Source organism: Mustela putorius, unplaced genomic scaffold (assembly GCF_011764305.1).
Source record: "Mustela putorius furo isolate JIRA1106 unplaced genomic scaffold, ASM1176430v1.1 tig00003854_pilon_pilon_pilon, whole genome shotgun sequence".
Classification (NCBI taxonomy): domain Eukaryota; kingdom Metazoa; phylum Chordata; class Mammalia; order Carnivora; family Mustelidae; genus Mustela; species Mustela putorius.
Window position 1 is genome coordinate 10,184,232 of NW_025422006.1, and position 13,281 is coordinate 10,197,512.

The 13,281-nt window shown below is 45.5% G+C and overlaps 1 protein-coding gene across 5 annotated transcripts in view; it reads left to right on the plus strand.

Moving 5' to 3' along the window:
- TMC1 (transmembrane channel like 1) overlaps window positions 1-13,281 on the plus strand; it is a 352,389-nt gene that overhangs the window by 145,094 nt on the left and 194,014 nt on the right. For 2 of the 5 annotated variants that reach the window (XM_045065102.1, XM_045065104.1), the window contains exon 1: window positions 10,195-10,609. The exons of 2 other annotated variants lie outside the window; for them this stretch is intronic. The gene's annotated coding sequence lies outside the window, so the exon portion shown is untranslated. Of the gene's footprint in view, window positions 1-10,194; window positions 10,610-13,281 lie in introns of those variants that run through there. One more of the 5 variants, XM_045065105.1, reaches the window with a different exon arrangement.

Consider the following 13,281-nt stretch of genomic DNA (forward strand, 5'->3'; position numbering starts at 1 on the left):
CTTGCAAATCCCTTCCTGTGGTCTGCTCCGAGTTCAGATTCACAGGTAAAGGAGTGCAAACATCCACCGGCCTCGGGAAGTTTCATTTAACATTGAACTGTATCTCTTTAAGGTGAAGCAAGAGCGGGGAGCTTCTGGAACATGCATTGGCGGATTGCACGCCCCCTCCCCCCCACGAACTATACTCTCATTCAGGGCTGGATGATGTCCAAGTCAAACCAGAAACACCCCCAGGCCACTCTGCCAGAAGATTTGGGGTGGCCAACACCTCTCGCTGACTCTGCCTTTCTCTGGACATGCAGAAAGTCTGGGTTGCTCAGGGAAAACCTGATTACTCCATACACCAGTTTGATCCCGCCTTCAAAAGAATGCTTCTGCTGTTCGGGCGACATTTGAGAAATGAATTTATTCCATTATCTTACCTTCATACATAATGCATAATGACTGGTGCAGGACTGGTGAAGGGTTAGCATTTTGGAGTTCAAAACACCAAAGTTTCTCTGGGTGGCCAAGGTATGGTTGTTAAATAGAATAAGAAGAAACAGGAGGTTGACAAGGGAAACTTAGTTTAGGGGTATTGATTGATTAATTTTTTCCTATTACATTTAGCTTTCCTGATTTTTTTCTTCAATGCCCTCTCTTACCAGAATATTCCATGAATAAATATTAGGTTCTATCCCTGGGCCATCTATAGTGGTCATGTTATTCTGTTCCGTGGCACGCTCATGGGATTGTAGCCTAACTGGAATTACAGTTGGTAGAGGGAGATGCATTAGGTCCATTTATATCTTTCATCCTCCTTTTCTAAATGTATTCTCCCTGGATTAGAGTTCCTAGCTGTGAGTACTCTTGGGTCAGCTAAATACCAAAAAAAGAATTATGGATTCACCATACAGTGACCTTGCAAGAAGTATCAGGGCAGCTTAGTTTCAAATTCTGCTCGAATCTCCAATATATTCTTGATATATTTTGCTTAGCAGTTTGTCTTCTCATCACCCCTGTTTTCGCGGAGTAACAGCACAGAACCCTATCAATAGAAGCCAATAATGGGGAGTGACTCAAAAGTCTTCATTAGTAAACTATTTGGGGGTAAGCAGTCCACATTTTACATTCTCATGCTCACAGCACTGTACATAAATCTGACTTCCCCCCACCCCTCGGGTTCAAGAGAATATTTTGGAGATGATTGGCAGAAAATAGAATTAGCAAAACAGTACTATCAATTTTTTCATGCTGAAAAGATTTAGAAGGAATGATGGCATCTTATACTTAACAATGAACATACAGGGATTTCTAGAGGTTGGCAAACTGTAAGAAAAACACATTTAGAAAATTGTACTATGATTTAATGTTCTGGCTCTACAGCTGATTCACTTGTATTTTTTTGTTTTGTTTTGTTTTGTTTTTGTTTTCCCCTAAATATTTAAAATGAAATTTAAAGCACAGTTGATCTTGGCTTGGGTAGGCAGCCTGGATATTAACTGGGGATTTAGTTAATATCTAGAAGTTGATCTACTTCTGATGGTGGGAGCCAAATAGCCCCCTTGGAAGTTTCCAAGGATGTTGACTGGTCTTTTTTAAATCCCTCTTCCTGCCTTCCTGTTAGTCTCTACCTGCTCTAGTTGTATGCTAATTTGCCACACAGGATTCTGATTTTATGGAATTACTACCCTCAATGTATATGGGGAAAACAAAATTTAATAAAACCCTTGATTTTGAAAATCTTGAGTTTTTCATATTAGATTTTTGGGGGAGAAACATCATCTTAATTTATTTCTATTTTAATAATCTCCAAGGCTCGAGTGCCTGGGCAGCTCAGTCGTTAAGCATCTGCCTTTGGCTCGGGTTATGGTCTCAGGGTCCTGGGATCGAGCCCCAAGTTGGGCTCACTGTCTGACATGGGGCTCGATCCAGGCTCAGTAAACTCAAAGGCTCAGTAATTAAATACAAGTTATGGAATGCCCCTTTCCAATATCCTACTCGTTAAACGCATGTTAAACCTCAAAAATATTGAGTCAGTGGTCTACAACTTCCCATTCAAAACCTCCATAAAGCAGAGATAGAAATGTCCTTATTGTTTTTACAAACAGACAAAACCAGTAACAACAGCAAAACAATTTTTACACTTATTTCCAGGATGCTATGTTGGCCTTTGCGTGGGTTTTATTCATTAAACATGTTCTAATAATTTTTGTGGGTTTTTTTTTTTTAAGATTTTATTCATTGATTTGACAGAATACAGCTAGGGAGGAAACACAAGCAGAGGTAGCGGGAGAGGGAGAAGCAGGCCTCCCGCTGAGGAGGGAGTCTGATTTGGGGTTTGATCCCAGGACCCCGGGATCACAAGCAGAGTCGAAGGCAGACGCCCAACCACCAAGCCACCCAGACACCCCATAATCTTTGTTTTTTTAAAAGTAGATAAAATAGCTTCACCACTTTAACCCCTTTGCCTCTGCCTCTCACCATACGACCATTAGCAGTCCCAAGAATGAGGGATGCACCCAAAATTCCCACTGAGTCAATTGTTTGACTACTCAACATCCCCTATGAGAAGTCTTATACAAGAGCTTTTGTTTCAGAATGAAGTACCGGGAAAAATTTCCTTCCCCCAAGCAATGTTTTTTTCCCTCCCAGGCAATAAGAACCATCTAATTGAACATATTTTCCTTTGTGTTTGGCTGCCAGGAATCCCAGAGCCAAACTTTCAGTCCAATTTTCTATGGCCCACACATCTGGGTTCTTCCTTTCTCCTCGATATAGATCTTTGATCCTGACTTTCATTTATAGAAAAATATGCCATTATTAAAGAATTGCAGAAGTCTGAATAGGCTGCCTGAAATACTTATTGGTTATAAGTAAACCAATAAGTCAAATGTCCGAAAAACAATGCATTTTGGCCAGGAGATCACTTTGCAAACGGTCTTTCGGCTCCTAACCCAACCCACAGAAACCTCTTTCATTTCTGGACACCTTTGCTGTGCATTTCCCACGTGCCAGAGAGATGTGCTCCAGGCAGAGAGGTTTCTAAGTATTCACAAGGCTCGGTCTCTCAAATTCGAATAATGCAAAACAAAACGAATAAGCAGATAAAGTGGCAATAAAAACGACTTGATGGAAGGGAGACTGGGGAAGCAACAATTCACTCTGCAGAGGCTTGAGAGATAAAGCGATTTTTCAAAGGCTGCAGTTGAGGGCAGGTCATTTCCAGCCCAGGAGGCTTCATGAAGAAAGCAGAATGTCACTGAATTACGGTGAGAAGTGACGAAACAGTGCTGTCTCGGAGCATTGTTAGTGAGTAATCGATTATCATTAATATTGGTCCCCGAGGAAGACAGGTTTATCTGGAGGTGAGTAATATTTTTAAAAAGGGACTTGGGGGAATTTCAACTGTTAATTTTTGGGGGAACCTCCATACCGTTTTCCACAGTGGCTGCACCAATTTCCACTCTCAGCAACGATGCATGAGGGTTCTTCTTCCTCCACGTCCTCACCATTTCTTAGTTGTTGTTGTTGTTGTTTTAAAGATTTTATTTATTTATTTGACAGACAGAGATCACAAGCAGGCAGAGAAACAGGCAGAGAGAGAGGGAAGCAGGCTTCCTGCTGAGCAGAGAGCCCGATGTGGGGCTCGATCCCAGAACCCTAGGATCATGACCTGAGCTGAAGGCAGAGGCTTTAACCCACTGAGCCACCCAGACGGCCCCATTTCTTAGTTTTTTTTGATGCTCGCCATTCGGACAGGTGTGAGTTGATATCTCACTGTGGCTTTGATTTACATTTCCCTGATGAGCGACGCCGGTCACACCTTTTCATGTGTCTGTTGGCCATCTGGATGTCTTCCTGGGAAAAATATGCTTTTCCTTTTCCTGGATGGGAGAGTGTCATGGGGATTTCCTGAATGCCTCTGGATCCTGAGTAGGGCTATTTCTGACTTGGCAGTCAGAATGAAGAGAGCGAGCAAATGAGGAAAGGAGCAGACAAGACAAGAAGAAAAGGGAAGGAAAAACTGGTGACGGGGATGAGCTGTGTTTTCCTAATGTGGAGAGCGTGCATGAGGGTAAAGCCTTCCCAACAAAGAATTTCTCTGGATTAGATCTGACTGAAATTGGGAAGGGTGGTGTGAGTAAGGCATGGAAAGTTGTCAGTGGGGGAGCTCCTGGGTCAGACTGTTCCGCTGTTGGGCTGGAACGCAGTGGTCATTTGACGGGAACACAAACTTGGTATGATGAAGCCATCAAGCATTGTAACGTGTGTTGTGTAGGAGTAGAGCAGGTGGGGTGCAGGTGGACCGGGGTGGGGGGTGGGGGGTGGTAGGAGTGGAGGGGATGGGAGGAGTCATGGCAGACCCTGGGGCTTGGCGGTATTGATGTTGGACTTCCACGCCACCACCCTGAACTGTTTGACTCTGGGAGCTAATTTACGACCTCAAGAAGAGCTGCTTGAGCAGAACCAGAGGGAAATTTCATAAACAGCGAAGGCAGGGATTCCTACTGGCTGTTTTGCTTTTGGAAACAGTTTACACAAGGGCTGATTTCGACATGCACTAATATATACAGTCTGGTTGGCGTTTTACATGGAAACTTTAATAAACAGTTCTAATTGTTGCTTCATTTACATAGATTAGAGAGTGCCACAGGCCCATGTATTAGGGCTTAGGGATGTGGGGGTCATTTAATGGAGATGCTGGCTTTATTCAGATAACTAACCAATTTTAGGGAATCCTGGTAAAGTTAACCTGTTATGAAGTAAGCAGTTTTTTAAAAATTTTTACTCTTTTGTAAAAGAGTGGCCTTCCAGAGGCCTCTCTATTTAAGCAGTGATGTAATAGCAAGGCTTGGAGACACCTGAAATGCCCATTGGTAAGGAACAGATTATATAAAGTAGGTCTATCCATAAAATTAAATATGCTTCTTTAAAATAGTGAGGCTTGTAATACTAAGACACACTGCCTAAGATGTATGTTTAAGCTCAGAAAGAAGATGAAAAACAATGTGCAAACATTGGTATCCCAACATTTGTGTTTTTTAAAAAAAAAAGAGCTGGGGAGTGTCTGGTTCCCTCAGTCGGTTAAGTGTCTGACTCTTGATTTTGGCTCAGGTCATAGTCTCAGGGTCACGAGATGGAGTCTTGCATGGGGCTCCGCCCTGGGCGTGGAGTCTGATGGAAGATTCTCTCTCTCCCTCTGTCACGCCCCCACCTCTCTAAAAACAAACAAACAAACAAACAAATAAATAAATAAAAAGAGAAGGAGTCCTATATACAGCTATCACTAAATATGCCCAGTATTTCTCTGGAAGCCACAGAAGAAGCCCGTGACAGTGGCTGGCCCTGGGGAGGGAATATCAGAGATCGGAGTAGGAAGGAGAGTTAATTTTTCACTGCATTTCTTTTCATTCTAGACAGTCTTCACTTGAGTTTCTTTCACTCTTGTCCAGTGGCTTGAACTTGCTTTCCACCTCTTTCCGTGATTCAGGAAAAGAGAACCCCTGTGTCAACATCAGACGGGGGAGCTTTGATTTTCCTGTCCTATTTGATGTGGATTTATCCCAGATTCCCCCACAGCCTGGGGTCAGGGCGGGTATTGACTGACCTTGGCATGAAGTTATGTTGTTGTTGTTGTTTTGTTTTGTTTTAAAGGCTCTTCTTTAAATTGATGAATGAGAAGAACTCCCTCCTTCTGTGTGAAAGTGGCATAGTAAACGCTGTGGGATGGATCTCATTCACCACTTATCCTTGTGGTTAGGTACTGTTGTGCAGTCTGTGTACTGTGCAATCACTTGTGGTGGTCCTAAACTCGGTCAACTTGTTAGCAAGACTGTGAATTCCAACCCCCTTGGAATATCACTAACAGAAAACTAGAGCTCTAGGTAGCTCTTCCCTACTTTTCCATTTGTCTTTACAGTCGTCAGGGTGACCAAGTCCAAGGGACTACTGTAAGTCAGTATGGCGAATGATAAGAGTATCATCTGTGAAAGACTTCCAAAGAATAAGGAGGAAGCCATTTGCTCTGCATGGTGATGGTTGCAACAGCTGAAGTAGTCTAGGTCAGCGGTTCTCAACTAGGGCCCTCTGAGGACACTTGGGCAAAGCTTGGAGACTTTTTTGGTTGCCTCAGATGGGAATGGTGGTGTTACTGGCATCTACTAGATGGAGACCAGGGACGCTGTTGAACACCCTAACTAGGCACAGGACATCGTGTCTCCCTCCCCACCCCCGCCACCCCCTGCCCCCCCACCCAAAGAATCATCTAGCTCCTATGTCAGCAGTGCTGCTATTGAAAAGCCTGGTCATATGCTGTGCAGACAAATAACTTTAAAAAAAAAATCCCAGTGGTTTCACTGAGCAACTAATTAATCTGTCCAACATGGGTTAGCAATGCAGCCCTGCTCATCCTGGTCCCTTCAGGAAGTCTGGCTGAGGGGAGATTCATTTCCAAGTGGGCTTCCACCATTTCTGTGACAGGGAAGGGAACTCAGCAGGTCACACAGTAGATCTTAAAGCTTCTGCCCAGAATTGGCACACACGTTTCCCAGTCACATTCCATTGGCCATGATCTAGCCCATACGCCATGCCTAAATTCAGAGCAGGTGGGACATGCATTTCCATCTCATTCCAGAAGGAGGAGAGAGGGGAAATGATTGTGAACTGCCCTCAGGACTCTCACACTGATGGTAGTGGTGCAGTGACTGAGGATTCAAAGAAGGCTTCTGTTCTTGTCACCTGTTGCTGCCTAACGCATCAGCCCAAACTTAGGCGCTGAGGACAACAATCCTTTAATTTGCTCCTAGAGCTGAAACCGGGTTGGGGCTGGATGGGAACAGCTCATCTCTACACCACGTGGTGTCATCAGGGGCAGCATGCAAAGTGGGGGCCAGGCATGTCTGGCAGTTGGTGCTGGCTGTGGACCATGACCTCAGCGGTGACGGTCAGCTGGACCACCTACACAGGCCCTCTACGTGCGGCTGCTTGGCTTCCTCACAACATGGTGGCTGCGGTCCAAGGCCCAGAGTCGACGCTGCCAGTTTCTTAGAGCCTGAGTCTGGCAACTGGCACAGTGTCACTTCATATTCTGCTCATCAAGGAGTTTCTAGAGCCCGAATTTGAGGGGAAGGAACACAGACCACGTTTCAACAGAAGGGAGGTCACAGAATCCGGGGGCCATGTTGCAAAGCCGCTTCCCAGGTCAGAGTTGGGGATGAAGAGATGGAAAGTTTTTTTTTTTTTAATTTTATTTATTTATCTGTCAGAGAGAGAGAGAGTACACACAAGCAGGCAGAGAGGCAGGCAGAGGCAGCGAGAGAAGCAGGCTCCCCGCTGAGCAAGGAGCCCGATGCGGGACTCGATCCTAGGACCCTGGGATCATGACCTGAACCAAAGGCAGTGGCTTAACCAAATAAGCCACCCAGGCGTCCCGGGAAGATTTCTTCAGGTGCAGTTTGGGGAACGAGCATGAGCCCAGGCACATCATAGCTATATTTATTCAAGCTTTTCAGCTGGTCCTGCTTCATAGCTACTACACCTAGTGCTGACATCAACCTTGTAAAAACGTCTTGCTCCAGCTCTGCCATGTATATCAAATACGTGGAGGGGAACTGCAATCTGGGTTTATTCTGATTTAATTATTGACGATTAAACATCACTCATTTTCATGCAAACAAATTAAATTATTAAAAAAAAATAAGGCTCCCCAAGTTGTCTTTTAGATATTTGTTTCTGTAATAATAGTTTATTGAGTTTACCGCAGTTTGGGGAGTTAGTATATTAGTGGCATCGACTCTGCTTTGGATTCATTTTGCTTTGAACTTCGTGGTTCCATGAGGACTTCAAAGCCAACTGGACCTGACCTGAAGCACTTCTTTCAGGAACAAGATGAGGTAGGGTTGGAGGAGTAGCATAAAAGGGTCACGATCCTTCTGATGTTGAGAACGACTACCAATAGCCACGTGTGTTCCTATCTCTCCCGAGTCAATCCTAACAGCATTGTGTCTTTCAAGGTCATTCAAGTTGAACTTCCTAATTTTGCCCAGGAGGAAAAGGAGAAAGAGAAAGTGACCTCTTGGGGTTTTGACTCACTCTGGATCAGTAGGAGGAAGGGCAGCTAGTGGAACTGGACGGGACCCACTGCTAAACTACAGGGAATTGAATGCCCCCCCCCACCCCCCGCGTTTGAGCTGGAGGGAGAAAAGCTTCTTAGCGTCTGCTGCTCTGCCTTCTCTTGTGACCTCTGTCGTAGCCCTGGGCTGCGTCTACTCCACATCCCAAGGCCTGGACCATTCCATCTGGCCTCTGATTATGCACTGACAGCTGCCTTTCTCCTCATCCTTTGTTCTCACTCCTTTGAATCTAAGGGGGAGTTGACCCACTGATAGCATTTGAATTTAGCTCATGAAAAATTCTATAACAAGTGTTCTTGACAGTTTGATCTCTGGCTTCTCCCACACATTTGCCCTTTATACCCTGAGAGCCATAAGCTTCATTTCCTTGGAGCAGATTGTGATTTCAATGGAAAGGAAATAACTGTGGCCTTCAAGCTGAGCCAGTTCTAACAAGGACCAAACAAAGCTGAATCCTGAGCGAGAAAGCTCAGGCTTGGGATCCGGCACTAGAAATCTCTCCTGCTGAACGGCTTGGAGGTTAGAAAATCCCTGACCAGCTTTCAAAACCCAGCCACACCTTTTACCAGCTGTGTGAGCCGAACAAGATGCTTAAACTGTGTAGACTCAGTGTCCCCTTATATTAAGGAGAACGTTCATTAGTTCATTAGTGCCCATCTCAAAGAGTTGTCCCATCAGTTAGTAAATATTTGTTAGTGCATCCCGTGCACACAACTTCTATAGTTTACAATCCAGGGAGGAAGAAAAACAGGAGTAAAATAATCACAAATAAGTATAAAATTAAAGGTAAATAAATCCATGAGCCATAAACTCCTAGATCAGGACTTTCTGGAGTGAGATGAGACAAATCAGTATGCAGTCCACCCTGCTCTTTCCACGACAAAGCACTTAGGATAGACTTCCCAAGCAAAGGCATGGACGCTGGAGCTCAGATAACGGAATGATTATGAGGAAGGTTATGGAGCAAAGGGGTAACACAGAGCAATTTCGGGCAGGACAGCAAGCGGTACAGATGAATATAAGCCAGGAGAAAGCACGGGCCTGCCTCGGACTGAAGACGGACATCAGCGCGGTAGAACCCAGCGGGCAGTGAGTGAGGCTTTGAATGCTGGGATGAGATCACAAGCTTGCCTCTTAGGTGGCAGGAATGTGGGCTTGACCCTGGCTGGTTTTAGGTAATTGCAGGACCAGATTTGCATTTGAAAAGATCAGCCGGGCTGCAGGTTGGAATGTTTCTTAGTCTGGGCCTTAAAGCGAAGCTCTCAAAGAATTAATCTGGTCCCACCCCCCAGAGATTCTGCTGTCCTCGGTTTCCTGCGGATCCCAGTAGATCACAGTACTTGGCAGGGTGGAGCTTTGTCCTGAAAGGAGGCTTTCATTGACGCGGGGAAGAAAAATTCTAGAAGTGCCACAGCAGCTCAGATCAGAAATGATCAAACAGGTTCCCGGCAGAGGCAGGGGGCCTGTGGGTCTAGGACAGCGGTTCTTCAAGTGTGCTGGACTTCCAGCCTCCCGGAGGGCTGGTTAACATGCTGATTTCTGGGCCCCTGGATTCAGCGGGACTGCGGTGGGGCCCGAGAATTTGCATTTCTGACAAATTCCCTGGATATGCCTGCCAATGTGGCTAGCTTGGAGACCACACTGGGAGAACAGAATCACTGATCTAAAGAAAAAAAGGTCAGATTTGGCGGATGAAATGAACAGGATTTGGTGGCACATTGTCATGCAGCTAAGTGTAAAGTACGATTCAGGAACTCTTTTCTGTTTTCTGAGTTTTGCAAGGGGATGTATGGCCCAGTCCTGTTCACAGGCTTTCAGGGAACAGGTGATCAAACCAGAGAAGACCATGAATGCAGCGCTGCGTGTGTATTTGAGTGTGACTTCGAAAGAACTGAGTGGCTATATCCAGTAGGGACATACATAGGAAACTCAGAGGGAGGGTGATTAGAGATGTAAGTTTGAGGGTCATTGTATAAATGATTCTTGAAGCCAAGGACTTACCAATGGGATCCTTTAGTTCTCTTCCTTTCTTTCGTTCTCATCCTCTGTTTGAAAGCTCTGGCTTCTCTCTCTCTTGGTCTCTCCTAAGTGCCATAATCCTTCCAGCCTCCAGGCCTTCTCATCTGCTGTTCCTTCCGTCTGGGAGAATGCCTCCTGCTCCCCCTTCCGTAACTCAGCTCCGTTCCCTCCTTTCGATCCTCCCCCCTCTCCCCCTCCCCAGCTTCCTCCTGTGTGGCATTAACAATCCGGTGCCTTTGTTTCTTCCTGTAGCATAAATCAGAGTTGGGCGCTGTGTGTTTACGCGCGCGATTATTGGCTACACCGTCGTCTCTCCCACGACACTCTCAGACCACACGAGCGCTACCCGAGGGCTTGGCTCAATATCTTTCACTTAGGAAAACCCTCTGAGACACTTGATGAGTGTCCGGCATGTCAGTCACGGAGACCGTAGCTGTCTTAAGCAAGTGGCGATTTCTCAGGAAGAGGGAGAAACGGTGAGTTTTGTGAAGCTGTTCATTCTGTGGGAAGTTTTGCAGGACTCCGGGTGTGTGAACCGGCCGCTGCGCCCTCTGGTGGAAGCAAGCGATGCAACAGCTATGCTCGCGCAGACGGGGGTCCTTGTGGCTTCAATATTGCCCTCGGAGAAAACTCATTTCTTTTCTTTTTTTTTTTTTTTTAAAGATTTTATTTATTTATTTGACAGAGAGAAATCACAAGTAGATGGAGAGGCAGGCAGAGAGAGAGAGAGAGGGAAGGAGGCTCCCTGCCGAGCAGAGAGCCCGATGCGGGACTCGATCCGAAGACCCTGAGATCATGACCTGAGCCGAAGGCAGCGGCTTAACCCACTGAGCCACCCAGGTGCCCCAGAAAACTCATTTCTTACACGTAAAAAATAAGAGTAGGGGCGCCTGGGTTAAGCCTCTGCCTTGGGCTCAGGTCACGATCCCAGGGTCTTGGGATCCAGCCCTGCATGGGGCTCTCTGCTCAGTGGGGAGCCTGCCCCCCCCCCCCCACTCCACCACCTGCCTGCCTCTCTGCCTACTAAGTAAATTTTACTAGAGGCAAGACAGACGCTCTCTCTCTTTGAGACATCCAGTTGGAGAAAATGGGATATTTATGGAAAATAGTGTTTATTTTTCAAGAAGAGAAGCATTGGAATTGAAAGTGGCTTGTTGAAAGGACTCCTGTGGAAATAAGGAAGTCAGACGTCTCCGCCCAAAGTCAGAATCAGGAAAAGAACAGGACTATAGCCGGGCTTCCCAGACTGCTTTGCATTTTGTAACTGGCCATTCAGTGAGGATATTGCTCATCTCTAGCCGTCTGTCTCCTAAGCCCTGCAGTGTCAGCCGTGGGTGTCAGTTACTTTCTCCCTTCCTTGCTCACCCCTGGGGCCCTTCCTCTGCAAGGGGCGAGGTGTCACTAACTGATGATGACAGTAATTCGAGCTGTGCAATTCGGTGGTCTGAGAATGTGCATAATTATTATTTTTCTTTGTTTCTGATTTCTCTTATAATGGAGAAGTAGAGGAAGGAGGGAGAGAATCTCAAGCCGACTCACTGAGAGTGGACCCTGACCCTGACCTTGATCCCACGACCCTGAGCTCAAGACCTGAGCCGAGATCAAGAACAGGGGTACTTCCTGGACCGAACCGCCCAGTGCCCCTAAGCCAACTATTCTTGCCACTACCATTAGACTTACTGAAGGACATGAAGCCAAATGGGTTGATTCTGGTCAGGCACTTCCCTGGATATGATGTCCCTATCAGACAGAGCTTTTGTATCTGGCTACTTCGTAGACCCCTGCCCAGACTGTGTATTGTTTGCTCAAGAGTCTGGCGTCCGCTCTTCTTCCACTCAGAAATGACCATTGTTGGGTCTCATATAGTACAGAACATAATCGCTGTATCAATTAAAGTGGCTTTCATTTGAATAGGCTTAGAGGGAATTTATTTCTTATAAACTAGAAAGTCCAGCATTCGAGTGGCCTTCCGGTGACGGTTGGAGCCAGTGGTCCAATGCTGTCAACCCCTCCCCGCTTTTTTTTTCACTTCACGTGATATCTGCAATGTTGGCTTCACCTTCTTTTTTAAAGATCTGTTTATTTGAAAGAGAGAAAAAGCATGAGCAGCGAAGGGGCAAAGGGAGAGCGAGACAAGACAAGCAGACTCCCCATTGAGCACAGAGCCCGACACAAGTCTTGATCCTAGGACCCTGAGATCATGACCTGAGCCAAATCCAGAGTTGGATGCTCAAGGGACTGCACTACCCAGGCTGTGGTGGCTTTGTCTTAAGTTTGCTCTCCCTTTAGGCCCGCCTCCAGGCTTACCTGTCTCCCTTTGCCTAAAAACACATCCATTTTTTCTCCATTTCTTCTTTTAAGGGCCCTGGGATGCTGATGACTCAAGGCCAAAGCTTGTAATTGCTTCTTATTCAAGTCCCATCACCCCAGAAACTGGGTAATAGTTTTTCCAATCTCTAAAAGGAGATAGTGTTCCCATTGACTGAGAGTCATGGCTTATTTGTACATAGAAGACCAGGTAAAGAGTGGATGCTAGAATTCTCAGGAATCTCTGAAGTGGGGACATCTCACAGGGCCAAGGGAGCAGATGTGCATTGCATTTAATTATTCATGTAGGTGTTTATTTAATTTAATTTTGCCTGCTAAAGATGGAAGCTAGTTTATTTGAATGCAATATAACAAAGGCAATGAAAAGCACAAATCTTAAGTGTATAGTTTGATGAGTTTTGCCAGTGTGTACACTAGTGTAACTAATACCCACATCAGATAAGAGAGCATTTTTAGCCCTTTAAATGCCTCTTCCTGGTCAGAACATCTTTCAAGGTATTTACTGTTGAAGAGAATGAGAACTGTGTCAAAGTGAAAGCATGGAGAACAACAAAATGTCCCCCAATGCGTATATCCTCCTTATATTTATCACCGAGACCCCATGATAATAAAGATTTTGCCACACAGTATTCATTGATTCCCCTTCCCTGGATGTGTGCATTAAGTATTTTAAGAAAATCCCAAATTATCACATCATTCTATTTTTATATGCATCTCTGAAAACATGGAGACTTTCTCTTTTTTTAAGATTATATTTATTTATTTGACAGAGAGATAGAGGGCACAAATAGGCAGAGCAGCAGAGAGAGAGAGAAGGGGA